We start from the raw sequence: 13,691 nt of genomic DNA on the forward strand, positions 1-13,691 counted from the left end.
AAGAGAGAGAGAGAGAGAGAGAGAGAGGAGAGAGAGAGAGAGAGAGAGAGAGAGAGAGAGAGAGAGAGAGAGAGAGAGAGAGAGAGAGAGAGAGAGAGAGAGAGAGAGAGACGGGATAAATTTTATAAAATGAACTACTGCGAGACTAATGTCTAGAGACATTTTAAATTGTCTGCAAGAACATCTGTATCGTTAGCTTATCTGATATTGTTGATTGCTATGGTTTATTAACGGATTAGTTTAAAAGGATTAAAGCAAGTGAATTCATATTAGAAATACATAAAAATCAGAAGAAACTATTTCCTTATTTGTTTTTAATCCGATATTCGAAAAGGGACAATTAAATAACGCATTACTTAATCCCAAAGATGCTTTAATGTTCTTATGCTGGGGCTACACTAGCGTCTAACTCCGTTAATTATCGCATTATTTGCATTAGAAATATGTCAAATGTCAAATGTCTAATTAGATATCTCTAATGCAAATAATGCGATAATTAAAGGCATTAGACGCTAGTGTGGCCCAAATTAATTAATTTATAAAAATATAAAAAAAATATTTTTAAGAAACGGTTTTCTTTAGTTACGAGTGACTAAAATTAAACATATTATAAAAAAATCAACTAAACAGCAAAAAATAAAAAAAATTTAAAAAATCTAACGCATTCGTCAAATAAAAGCGTGGCGCGTCTTCATCGAATAAACGGTTTTCACACCACGCTTTTCTTTAACGGATGTGTTAGATTTTTTCATTTTTTTTATTTCTTGCTTTTTAGTTGATTTCTTTATAACATGTTTAATTTTAGTCACTCGTAACTGAAGAAAAGCGTTTCTTAAAAATATTTTTTTTTATATTTTTTTATTTTTTACTTTTTAGTCTTACACTTTTCAAGCAGTAAAATATATCGTCATGTCCATTAAATATGTATAAAACATATGATGTACAAACATGAAAAGTAGTCGGAATCGGCAAAAACTGCCGAAACTTTATTGTTTATTTATGAAGCATAAGGTAAACAATTAACGTAAAAATTCAAATTAGGTATAGTTCATATAATTAGCTACAATCTGTAAAAGTTTCATGTTTCTTCATTGTAAAAAACAAGAGAATTTAAGCATTTTCCGTTAATATTACATTGTTTACCGGGTAGGAAAAGCTTAACATTCCTGGACGACTGTGAAGATTGCTAAGTCGAGGCGCAAGCCGAGACTTAGCAACACAGAGTCCAGGAATGTGGCTTTTCCTACGAGGTAAACATACTATTTCTCCGCAAATCGTTTAAAATTCGACAGATATTGATTGATTTAAAAAAAACGCGATAATTTTATTCCCAAATAAATGGTGCTTTGAAATTCCTAATAAAATTACTTGGGTTACTATGGAAACGTATTGAGGTTGAATTGTCAAACTTGACGCTTATAAATTTAATTGCTGGTGTTCTCGAAAGTAAAATGATAAGTGATGATGAAATTTCCATTCCTGGGACTCCTCCAGAGCTGGTTGAGGCAGTGAATACTGCTTCATTAGAATTATTGCCAAAGAAATCAAGAGAAAAGTACGAAAATGCATACAGACGTTTTATGGATTATCGCATGAGTAAAAATACGAGTTCTTTCTCAGAAAATGTTGTAATGGCATACTTTGTTTAAAGATGAAATCTTCAACATTATGGGCCAATTATTCAATGCTGAAGTCAACCCTTGCACTTAAACACAATGTAGATATATCTACATACTCAAAACTTCGTTCTTTATTGAAACGGCAATCTCAAGGTTATAGGGCAAAGAAATCTAAGATTTTAACGAATGAAGAAATTGAAAAATTTATCCAGGAAGCTCCAGATAAAGAAAATTTAATGATTAAGGTAATTTACAAGGTTTTAATAGCAATGTGTTTTCTATCATTTATGTAGAACACTAACAACTGTACGGAAATATCATTTCCTTACAGTAAGGAAATGACATTTCCTTACAGTAAGGAAGTCCTGACATTTTCTTCAAGAAATTTTGACAGGAACGTCAAAATTTCCTGGCGATTTGCGGAAAAATCGTTTTTTTTATTTAAACAATTAATAAACAAATTTTTTTTATTGACTATTCGTGTATGGTTCCCGCGAATACATATATCTGCAAATTTTTAGTCATTTGCATTGAAGAAAAGGCAGTCAAATTAACGTCCAAAGATTTTACCCAAACGATTAAACCAAAAAAGCGTTTAATTAATAAATACGACCAAACGAATTCTAATGTTAATTGTAGCACAAAACGTCTAGGTTGGTTTTTCTAAGACTACGATAAAAACACGAATTTTTTTAATTCGAGTTTTGGTTGAAGTCTTGTTTCGTATCGTATTGAAATTTGACACGAATAAACGCCGATATATTATACACAAATATATGATCTTTTAAAATTTCAAACTTTATTGTTTATTTATAAAGCATAACGTAAACAATTAACGTAAAAAATGAAATTATGTATAGTTCATATCATTAGCTGCAATCCGTAAAAGTTTCAAGTTTCTTCATTGTAAAAGACAAGACAATTTAAGAATTTTCCATTAAAATCATTTTTTTTATTTAAACAATTAATAAACAAAAAAAATTATTGACTATTCGGGTATTGTTCCCGCGAATGCATATGTCTGCAAATTTTTATTCATTTGCATTAAGAAACGTCAGTTAAATTAACGTCTAAAGATTTGATACAAACTATTGAAGTAAAGAAAAGCATTTAATAAGCATTTAATATTAAAATAAAACTACGTATTTTTTCTATGTTATAGACGTTTTAACGCTCTAAATTCAAATAGTCTCATTTGAAAGCTGTATAATTATTTAAAGAATCTTTATTTAATTAAATAGTCTTTATTTCAAACTCCAAGGAAACATATCACATATTGGTCTGGAGCGAAATCAGAGCCACTGAAACCGTTCTATTCAATCAGCCACCCAGTTAAAAAAATTATTAACAAAAAATTTTAATTTGCTTAAACAATTTTTTTTAATAATTATACAGCATTCAAATGATAATATTTGTCTCTTAGTCTCAGCATCCGTATGGCTTGCAAATTGTAGAAGCCTCGGAGGTGTAACCAGAGCCATTAGAATGAAAACTTAGTATTTTTGCTAGCAATTGCCGCTAGGGCATCTATGCCGTTTCGTTCGTTGCAATCCGGGACTGCATGCTGGGGTTTGTTTTGGTTGGATCAGAGAGAGCAGCTTATGTGCCTCCTGATGAGAAACTAATAAGTTTAGAAACCGGTAGAGGTGCTTGCTGCACTCTCTGATTGGACTAGAATATGGTTCGGCTGTATTTTCGTTTTGCAACGAAATTGAAAATGGTTATTCATTTTTTATTTACATTTACTCTGATTGGAGTACGACGGGAACCATTCTCGTTGGAACTTTACCGCGCTGAGAAGATGGGACGTGAATTGTAAATTGTAGAATTCCCTCATCTTCCTTAGTCTCAGCATCCGTATGGCTTGCAAATTGTAGAAGCCTCGGAAGTGTAACCAGAGAAGGTTCCCATTATTTTCATTCTGGTGGGATGTAGAATAGCATTATGTTGTTTGATATGCCATTAGAGTGAAAACTTAGTCTTTTTGATAATATTTGTATTTAAAACGTTAAAAGGTACACGTGTGGTTACCTTTTCTAAATAATTCTACAACATAATTATTTGGAAATGATATGTGGTTTTATTTTGGTATAAATAAATTAATTTATTATAACAAAACTAAAGCACATTTGGCATTTAAATATGAGTTGGCTAAAACTGGCTAATTTTAAGTAACTTTTGTTCTATAGAGTTTTTTCACTAAGTCAATACTTTTCGAGTTATTTGGCAGTGAATAAGTTCATTTTTTCAACAAAATAGCCACGCTTTTAGACGGTTTTTCGCAAATAACTCAAATAGTAAGTATTTTGTGGAAAACAATTTTCAGCAGAAATGTAGCCTGTAAAAAATTTAAAAAATGGTGTATTCATCACATCTCTACACCTAGTAGAAGCAGAGTTATAGCTAATGAAAAATAGGTTCATATTCGTCAAATTCCAAATGGAATAATTTAACGTGAAATAACCAAAAATGAGACATGTTTCGGAGAAAACTCGTTACAACTTATTTAAAATGTTTGAAAATAGCTTCATGTTTGTTTTATAAAAAAAATTCTAGCATCAAAATTAAACAAGTTACGCTCAAAATAAAGTTAGTCCCTTTTGGTTTTGTTAAAAAAATCGAGAAAATCACCCCCTAATTAGTATCTTAAATGAACTTTATCGTTACGACTTCAAAAGTTTCTTGACTCGTGTATATATTGTTTATATGATCTGTAAGTTTCATCGGTTCAAAGTCCTTATTATTGAAAGGGCTGTAGTTAAAAGGGGTTGAACGAGTAACTGATCACGAATGTATGCAAATTTAGAAACACAAAATCTTAATCAATTTTTGTCTAACAGAAAAACAAAAAAATACATGATATTCAGAAAAGCAAATCTGACTTTTTTTGTTTTTCGAGATTTTTGGTATCTCTGAAAATTTTTAAGTTATTTTGAAAAAAGTATATTTTTCAAAATTTTAATTTTTAAAAATTCCATTTTGAAACCAAATTTTTTCAAAAATAAGCACTTTGAATCGATGAAACTTACAGATCATTTAAACACAACATAAGTAAAATAATTTGTGGAGCGGTAACGATTAATTTCATTTAAGTTGCTAATTAGGGGGTAGTCTTCCCGATTTTTTTTTGCAAAAACAAAAGGGACCAACTTTATTTTGAGCGTAACTTGCTTAGATTTAATGCTAGAAACTTTTTGTAAAAACAGAAATAAAGATTTTTTTAAACACTTTAAAAAAGTTATAATGGGTTTTCCCCAAAAAGTGCTTAATTTTTTGGATATTTCACGTCGAAATATTCTATTTGAAATTTGGTGAATATGAATCTATTTTTCATTGGCTATAACTCTGGTTCTACGAGATCCAGAGGCCTAAAGCGTACACCATTTTTTTTTACTTTTTTATAGTCTATATTTTTGCTAAGAACGTTTTTTTCGGCAAATTACTTACTTTTTGAGTTATTTCCGAAAAATCGTCTAAAAATGCGGTTATTTTGTTGAAAAATGAACATATTCACTCGCAAATAACTCGAAAAGTGTTGACTTGGCGAAAAAGCTTTATAGAACAAAAGTTACTTAAAATTAGTCAGTTTACCCATTTCCGGACTTATTTTGGATATATATCTTTTCACCCCAAGAGGGGGTGAAAGTCACCCCCAGGGCAAAAGCACACATCGGCACAATATCACTTTTTTTCTTTGACATGTAAGCTATACGTATGCCAAATTTCATGTCAATCTAAGTGGTTCTTTAAAATTTAGAGCAAAAACCGTTAACGAATGGACTATATTCGGATCTTAGACTATTATGTCAATAAACATCTGTTATGATAACTCCATGTTTAGTCATTTAACAATCAATATTTGTTGCAATAGGAGTAGATGTCAATATTTTTTGCTCGGATATTATTGCCAGTGACTTTTTTGTATCGTAAAAAGGAAAAATGCTCTTAACCACTTAAAGTCCCCTGTTTTGGCTATCTGTAGGCAACTTTTTAGCCAAATTGAAGTGTCTTTTTGGAATTGAGGAAAATGTAAAAACGGTATTTTAACGTTTTCTAAAACATAAAAATTCGCTCCGTGCGTGACCATGGTGGGTACACACGAAACTATGCCAGCGTCCGTAGGGGCAAAATATGAAAATTTTAGCGAATTTTTGTAATGTCAGTTCATTATGCTTCTTCGCGGACCCTATCGGTGACGTTTAGTCCACGAGAACGCATGAGCACTTCCATTTTATATTTATTTAATGTATTATCGTTTATTGATTAATATACCCGTATATTATTAATAATTAATTAATTAATAACATTAATTGATAGTAAATATACTGTTATGATCTGCTTTCTATTACTTTGATAGTAATTATTATTTTTTTGATTAATTATTTAATTGTCGCAAATCATACATAAAACTTAATAAAAATTCTCTTTAAAAAATAATTAAATTATTTTAGATTATACTTATCCTTTCTGGTGGCTTCAGTATCTCTTAGTTGATCCTTATCGGGATAAAAATAGGAAAAGGAAATAAATAGAAATAACATAAATAAACAAATACAAATACCTTTATTATCAAAAGCAATGCTCTGTAAATTTATCAATTAAATTCTGTGGGCATAATTGTCCAAATGAAACCTTTATCATATAAATTAATCTAATTCAAAAAAATATTTATCGCTTTGTTCTTGATACCATTAATAAAACAAGCTAAACAAACAAATTTGGTATTCGCAAAATTACTTATACCTCCTATAAAATTTTTGAAATGTTTTAATCTTAAATGCATATGCTTTTACGTAAAAAAATTAACTTCTAATTATAAAGAAAATCTATCACATAGGTTATTGACTGACCTTTTTGATTCACATACAATGATGTCTCCTCTTGAGCCAAACAGCTCCTCCTTGTTGATTATGTTAGGCTACCAATCAACGCCCTCTCCGTTCTCAGCAAACAATCCAGCAGGATACCAGCCACTATTGCTCCAAAACACATGCCAGGCCTCTTTTTGCCAGTACTCGTTCAATAACTCCAAAACTCTCTCCTCTTTTTCTCTCAACAATAATCTCCTGAGACCCAAGTATTTTTTTTTACTTGGTGTCACAAATAATTTTAATAACGATAATTCTTGTAACTTACTCTCTTGGACTTTACAGAATCAAAGAGGTATTTCTTCTCGATTTGATTTATCTCTCGTTCCACTTTTCAGCTACCCTCACTATCAAAACCACCACTAGTACTTGCTTCTGAACTACTCACGAAAACTTTTGACTGTTCCTTTGGGATCCCGGTAACACAATAATATTTTCTTTTCCAAACTGTCTCAACATTGAAACAAAACTTTCCCCATTCCAATTTGCCAAGCCAATCAGAAACATTTCTGTCTCCACCTTCCTCTGTTTCATTCGAAAAACCCAGTCATTCCTTCAAACAATACTTCTACTCAAAACTTATGACTTTTCGGAAATTATCTAAATATTCCTGTCATTAAACAAACATATTTAAAATTCCAATTCTCTTTACCTCTATTTTTCTAAAAACTAATAATTACATCTACCTGTGGTTTTATCTTCTCGTAAATAATCTTTTTAAGATTATAATCCTAAATAAATGTTCGTTTCACTTTTTACTTACAAAAATGTTTTTAATATTTCATGGAAAAACTCATTAAGGAGAAACCACCTTGCGTGAAAGCTAACTTCTAATAAATATTTACAAATCAATATACAGGGTGTATCAAATTTATGTGCCCGCGTTATATTAAAAAAAAATAAAAAAAATTATTCTATCTTTGATAGATAAATTGAAACACAATAATACATACCTTGTATATTTGTCTTTCAACGCTATTATTTATATTATTTTAAAGTGCGCATGCTCCACTTGTCGTGGACTAGTCCCTGACTGTCTCCGCGATCACACTTATTATTTGTAATCAAATTTTATCAAAAATGGTAAATAAATATTACATATTAACGTCAAATATGTCATATGTATATCATATTATGTTTAATGTCAAATTGTGGTTACCAAAAATATGAGGCCACTACATTAGGTGTCGCGTCAGTCATGCACGGAGCGAATACCATTGTGACAATTTTTTTTGTCATTTATACCTTATGATAAAATATACAAATTTATTTAAATAAACCAAATCACTGTGAAGCTCACTAAAAATTATATTTTGACGTTCTAAGTAAAACACTCAGAATAAAGAAGAAAACATCTTCGGGCTTAAATGTTTTTCTACGTTACTCAGAAGCTACACATCTAGTTTCAAACTAATCGAGACTCATAATCATAATCAGCAGACATGATTACGTGGGCTAGTTATATCTTAATTTAAACGTATTGTTCACCTTAAAAGTTACATGCTATAATTAGCATTTATGAATACGTAAATGTAGATATATTTTCGTATATAATATGGTAAGAGAGATAATTTTGCAGGCAATATTTTCGACTGATATGAAAGTTTGTTGCCTGGCAATTTTGGCGAATTAAATTTTGACAGTTAAATCACGAGATGTCAGTCAAGTGATTTTGTTAAAATTTCATAAGCGAAAATTGCCAAAAGGTAACAAACTTGAACAAAACCAGAAGAAAATTTTGCCGATTTTTGTCGATTTTCTCTCGAATTATATAGGTCTGGATCCCGCATAAGAAAAAAAATTGATTAATAGCAAGCTGAAAATTTGTTAATATCTTAACGGTGTCTAGTCGGACAAATTTTGATATATGGAAACACTGGAACAGGGGAAGTTTTAACGGTGGAACTGGTTAAAAATTTGAAACGTCAGACTACGAAAATGTCAGATGTATTTTGTTGGACAGAATTTCTAATTAATTTGGTAACCTTTCAATAAACTCTCATGCAAAAATCAGACTGGTGTTTATCACCAACTGGGCATTTTAATAAGTGGGACACGAAGAACATGTCAAATGACAGGAATTATGTTGGTTAGTAATAGCAGTCTGATTTTTGCATGAGAGTTTATTGAAAGGGTAACAAATCAATTGGAAGGTGTGTCCGACAAAATATAATCTTTTTCGTAGTCTGACGTTCCAAATTTTAACCTGTTCCACAATTAAAACTTTCCTAGATCCAGTGTTCGCATATATCAAAGTTTGTCCGACTGGACACCCTTAAGCTATTAACAAATTTTTAACTTGCTATTAATCAACTTTCTTTTGTACGCGGGATCCAGACCTAATATTCGGCAAGACTATTTCGTGAGATAATTAATGCACCACATCAGCGAAATATAATCTTTATCTACGACTGATACATAATATATGTATTATACTTGTGGTGTTTGCAATATAATGCCATATAATAATCCCTTAGGGATTAATAATGCGGGATTAATAGCTATTAATCCCTCTGGCACAACAATCACAAAATTCACCACGGAAACAAAATAATCAACCTCAAAAAGTGTCACTGTCAAACGAATAGTATATTTGACAGTTTGTGTTGAGAGCGTCATGGGGGCTGGAAGTCAACACAGGTAGCTGAAGGATACATTGATCAGTCTATGAGTAACAAGGCAACTACAGCAGATACTATCGCTAAAGAGATAAACAGTAATGTACCATCTTTTTGTTCTACAGCAATCGAGATCCCAAATATTTGTATTAAAAACTCTACTAAAGTTAATGATGATTCTCAACCAATTCAGTTTATTAATTGTACTATTACTAATTTTAATGTTTTTAACAAATAAAGTTGTTCATTAAAAATCTTAAATTAATTAATTTGTCGTAGATAAAGTAGAGTATACTACTCGCAATAATGGCTCTCATTCCCTCGGAATGTTACTCCCTCGCCGCTAACGCGGCTCGGTTCGTAAATATTCCTCGGGAATAATAGCCATCATTATTGACTCGTGGTATAATCTACTATTATTTATTCGTTTTTTTTTTATTTAATGGCATATACATTAGTCATTCAGCCAGTTGCAATAAAGACTATACAATTCTATCCCTAATACAAAATTAAACAGAATCAATATACTAATACAATAAATAACACAATACAATAATAATACAGTAAACAAAAAATACAATAAAACAATAATGGATTTCTGATAAAGTGATATATTAAAAGGATGCAAATCTTAAGATAAATCCTAAAAAATTTCACTCCCGCATACAAATTTTATAGGACCGTGCGTGTATCTGACAAGAAATCTATAATGATATTGTATATTTGTTGTGAGCCTGTATCCAACAGAGACTGAATATTGAATGGTGCATGCATATTAAGTTTAATTAAATTTTTATAGAGAGAGTTTGAATGCTGTTGAAACTTAGCATATTCAAAAAAGATATGATCAAGATCACCCTGTTTTCCGCAATGTTTGCAACTATCATCTTCAATCAAATTTGTTTTATATAAATGACTTTGATAGCAAGCATGCCCAAAGCGTAGTCGATTTATAGTTGTTATATATTTACGTGAATCTTTAAAACTCTTAAACCAAGTATTTTGTGGAATCACTGGTTGTAAAGTGGTGTATCTTGTGGGGTTTGTGAAGCAGTAAAGATTCCATCGATCTTTCCATATCAATAGTTGGTTTCTTTTAAAAATAGTAATAACATCTGATACACATAAAGAATATGACAATAAAGTGCCTGATGTTATAATGGATTTAGCTAAGTAGTCTACATATTCATTATCTTTGAGTCCAATATGTGCCTTATCCCAAATAAATTTTATATTGAAGTCAAAATCTTCTAAAGGCTTTAACATACCCTTTATTAAAATTATGTAAGGATTACTAAATGTTTTGGGCAAAAAAGTATTTTTAATATTCTGTAAAACTGATAGGCAGTCTGAAAGAATTAACGTTTTTTTAGTATAAGAGTTTTTAATATATTTCAACGCTTCGAATATGGCCAATGATTCAACAGAGAAAATTGAAAACTCATTGGGAAGTTTGTACTTGCATTCGAAACCTCCTGAGGTTAAAAAAAGCACAGCCCCTCCCTTCTCTTGATTTAGATGCATCTGTGTATTTATTCGTTAACAATATTAAATGTACAATAATTAATATATTATAAGCTGTATTAATTTGCCCATTCTTTTCTATCAAAACATGATTTTGTGTTTTATTGATCTGTAGCATTTGGGAAGTCGAAGGTCCAGCTTCATTTGTTTTACTGAGATTTTCCAGATTCATTTGTTATTCTGAGATTTTCCAGTTTCACTTGAGTGACCAGTTAATTTAATTAAATCCTGTTCAGAAACACCTTGCTTGAACAAGGCTGACACAGCTGAAGATTGACGACAACGATTTGTTATTTTTTGTTTTTTTGTGTCTATTCCAATTTTTTCAGCTGGCATTTTTGTCCACTTAGATACGGTGTTGATTCCAAGTGGACAGATTTTGAACCAAGATCCATCCTTTCAGTTGGGGTGAACGATAAGAAATAGTCTGCCTGATAAAATCTTTGGTCCTCTTTTCTCCATTAATTTTAAATATAATCTAACTGGGCATAAATTTTCGTTTGATGAATTTCTTACCAACCATTTGCTGCTGCCAAACTTTTCAAACCACCTTGATTTGTTTTGGAAAATATGCTGTTGTATTTAATTCGGCCCGTAAATTCTCCCATAATATCAAATTCCTTCTGGAAAAAGTGAATCTTGCAGTTTGCGGCGTTATTGCCTCTCTTCTTCTCCTTTGAGTGCCTCTTCTATCGGAGATTGGATATCATTAGGGCGATTCTAATTTTATTTACTGATGTTTTGAACAATTCGTTAGTGGTACAGCCAAACTACTCTCTCAAATTTCTCATCCAGGACATTCTTCTACGGAGTGGATTTCTTCGTCCTTGGATTTTTCCTTGCATTATATTTTGTAGGAAGGTGTACTTTTGTCCCCTCATCAGGTGGCCTAAGTATTCAAGTTTTCTCTTTTTTATATTTCTTTTTTATATTTCTTTTTTATATTCAGTAGAAGTTCTGGCTCGTTATTTATTCTGCGTATTACTTCTTTATTTGTAATTTTATCCACCCAACTTATTCTTAGTATACGGCGGTAGCACCACATCTCAAAGCTTTCAAGATTTTTAATATTCCTCTGTTTAAGAGTCCATGACTCAACACCGTAGAGCAAAGTACTGAATACATAGAATTTTAACATTCTAGTTCATAGATGAATACTAATATCACGATTACAAAATAATTTTTTCATTTTTATAAAAGTAGACCTGGCGATTTCAATACGTCTTTTTATCTCGTGATTTTGGTCACCTATTTCATTGATAAGGGTTCCCAAGTATTTGTATTCGTTTACTTTTTCAAGTGGGGTACCGTATATTGTGATACTAGTGTCATTTATTGGATTCTTACTGAAGGTCATATATTTGGTTTTTTTGACGTTCATCCTTAGGCCGTAGTTATTACATATCTCATTCATACTTTCAACTAGATGTTCTAGATCTTCCGCTGTTCTTGACATTATCACAGTATCGTCAGCATATCGAATGTTGATAACTTCTCCATTGACTATTATCCCTTCGTTTGCATATGACAGAGCTTCTTGGCATATTTGTTCGCTGTAGATATTAAACAAGAGCGGTGACAATATACAACCTTGTCGTACCCCTCTACGTATTTCTATTTCGTCTGATGTTTGGTCTTCTATTTTTATATGAGCTCGCTGATTCCAGTACAGATTTAATATTATTTCTATGTCTCTGGTGTCAATGTTTTTACTCTCCAGGATTTCTTTGAGTTTACTGTGGCGTACTTTGTCAAAGGCCGTTTCAAAGTCTATAAAGCAGGCGTGTACCTCTTGGTTAACATCTAGGCATCTCTGTGTTAGAACGTTCAAGGCAAGGAGAGCATCCCTTGTACCCTAATCCTGTGCTGAATCCCATCTGTGTATCGTTATCGATGTCTAGTTTTTGATAGATTCGGTTGTGGATGACTCTAAGAAATATTTTAAGCAGGTGACTCATCAAGGAGATTGTTCGATGATCTGAACATTGCATTACCTTAGTTTTCTTCGGTATGGTGACAAACGTAGACAGCAACCATTCTTGCGGTATTATACCAGTATTGTATATTGTATTGAATATAATATGCAATATTATGGTTACGGATTTATCATTCAAAAGCTTCAGCAGTTCTGTAGGGATTTCATCAGGTCCGTTTGCTTTTCCATTTTTAGCGTTTCTTATTGCGTATTCTACTTCTTCTTTCAATATGTCTGGCCCAGTTGCATTGATTATCTGAGTTAAGTCGTTTCTATCGTCTTCAAATAATTCATTCAGGTATTCTGTCCATCTTTTTATTTTATTCTCTTGATCTACAATAAGATTTCCATCTTTGTCTTTAAGTTTACCTCTTTGGCATTTCTTTATGCTTCCTGTTATCTCTTTTACTTTTTTGTGCATATTAAACGCATCGTACTTTTTCTCATAGCTTTCCATTTCTTCACACTGTTCTTTAATCCACGCCTCTTTGGCTTCTTTTATTCTCTTTTTTATGTGTTTGTTTATTTCTTTGTATTTGTCTAGGTAATTCTTCATATTTCTTCTTTGTTCCATCAAGTCTAGTATGTCCTGAGTCATCCACCCCTTGTTCTTTGTTGTCGTTTTTGTCAGATGTTTCTTTCCTGCTGTTTGTATAGTTGTATTTATGTACTTTAATTTTTGGTTAACATTATCTGTATCGTTAATTTGTTGTTGCACTGAGCTGAGGTTTTCATTTATTTCTTCTCCTCTTTCTTGTCGTATATTTTTGTTTCTAAGTTTATCTAAATCTAGTGTCTTTCTGTGTGGTCTCCTAATCTTTTTTGGTCTCGCCTCTATCACAGTAACTACCGGGTTATGGTCTGAGCCTATATCAGCTCCTGGGTACGTCTTAGTACATTTAACAGCATTACGATACCTCCTTGCTCTCAGAATGTAGTCTATTTGATCTCTCACTATTTTTTCTTTGGTATGTTGTGGAGATGTCCATGTATATAATCGCCGAGGAGGTAATTTGAAAAGGGCGTTTGTTATTACGAAGTTTTCGCTCTGGCAAAATTGAATCAATCGATCTCCTCTGTCGTTTCT

The 13,691-nt window shown here is 31.6% G+C and overlaps 1 protein-coding gene across 1 annotated transcript in view; it reads left to right on the plus strand.

Moving 5' to 3' along the window:
* The window catches only part of LOC114331237 (FMRFamide neuropeptides), a 486,333-nt gene that overhangs the window by 295,435 nt on the left and 177,207 nt on the right, over window positions 1-13,691 (plus strand). The window lies entirely within an intron of this gene.

Source organism: Diabrotica virgifera, chromosome 3 (genome assembly GCF_917563875.1).
Source record: "Diabrotica virgifera virgifera chromosome 3, PGI_DIABVI_V3a".
Lineage (NCBI taxonomy): Eukaryota > Metazoa > Arthropoda > Insecta > Coleoptera > Chrysomelidae > Diabrotica > Diabrotica virgifera.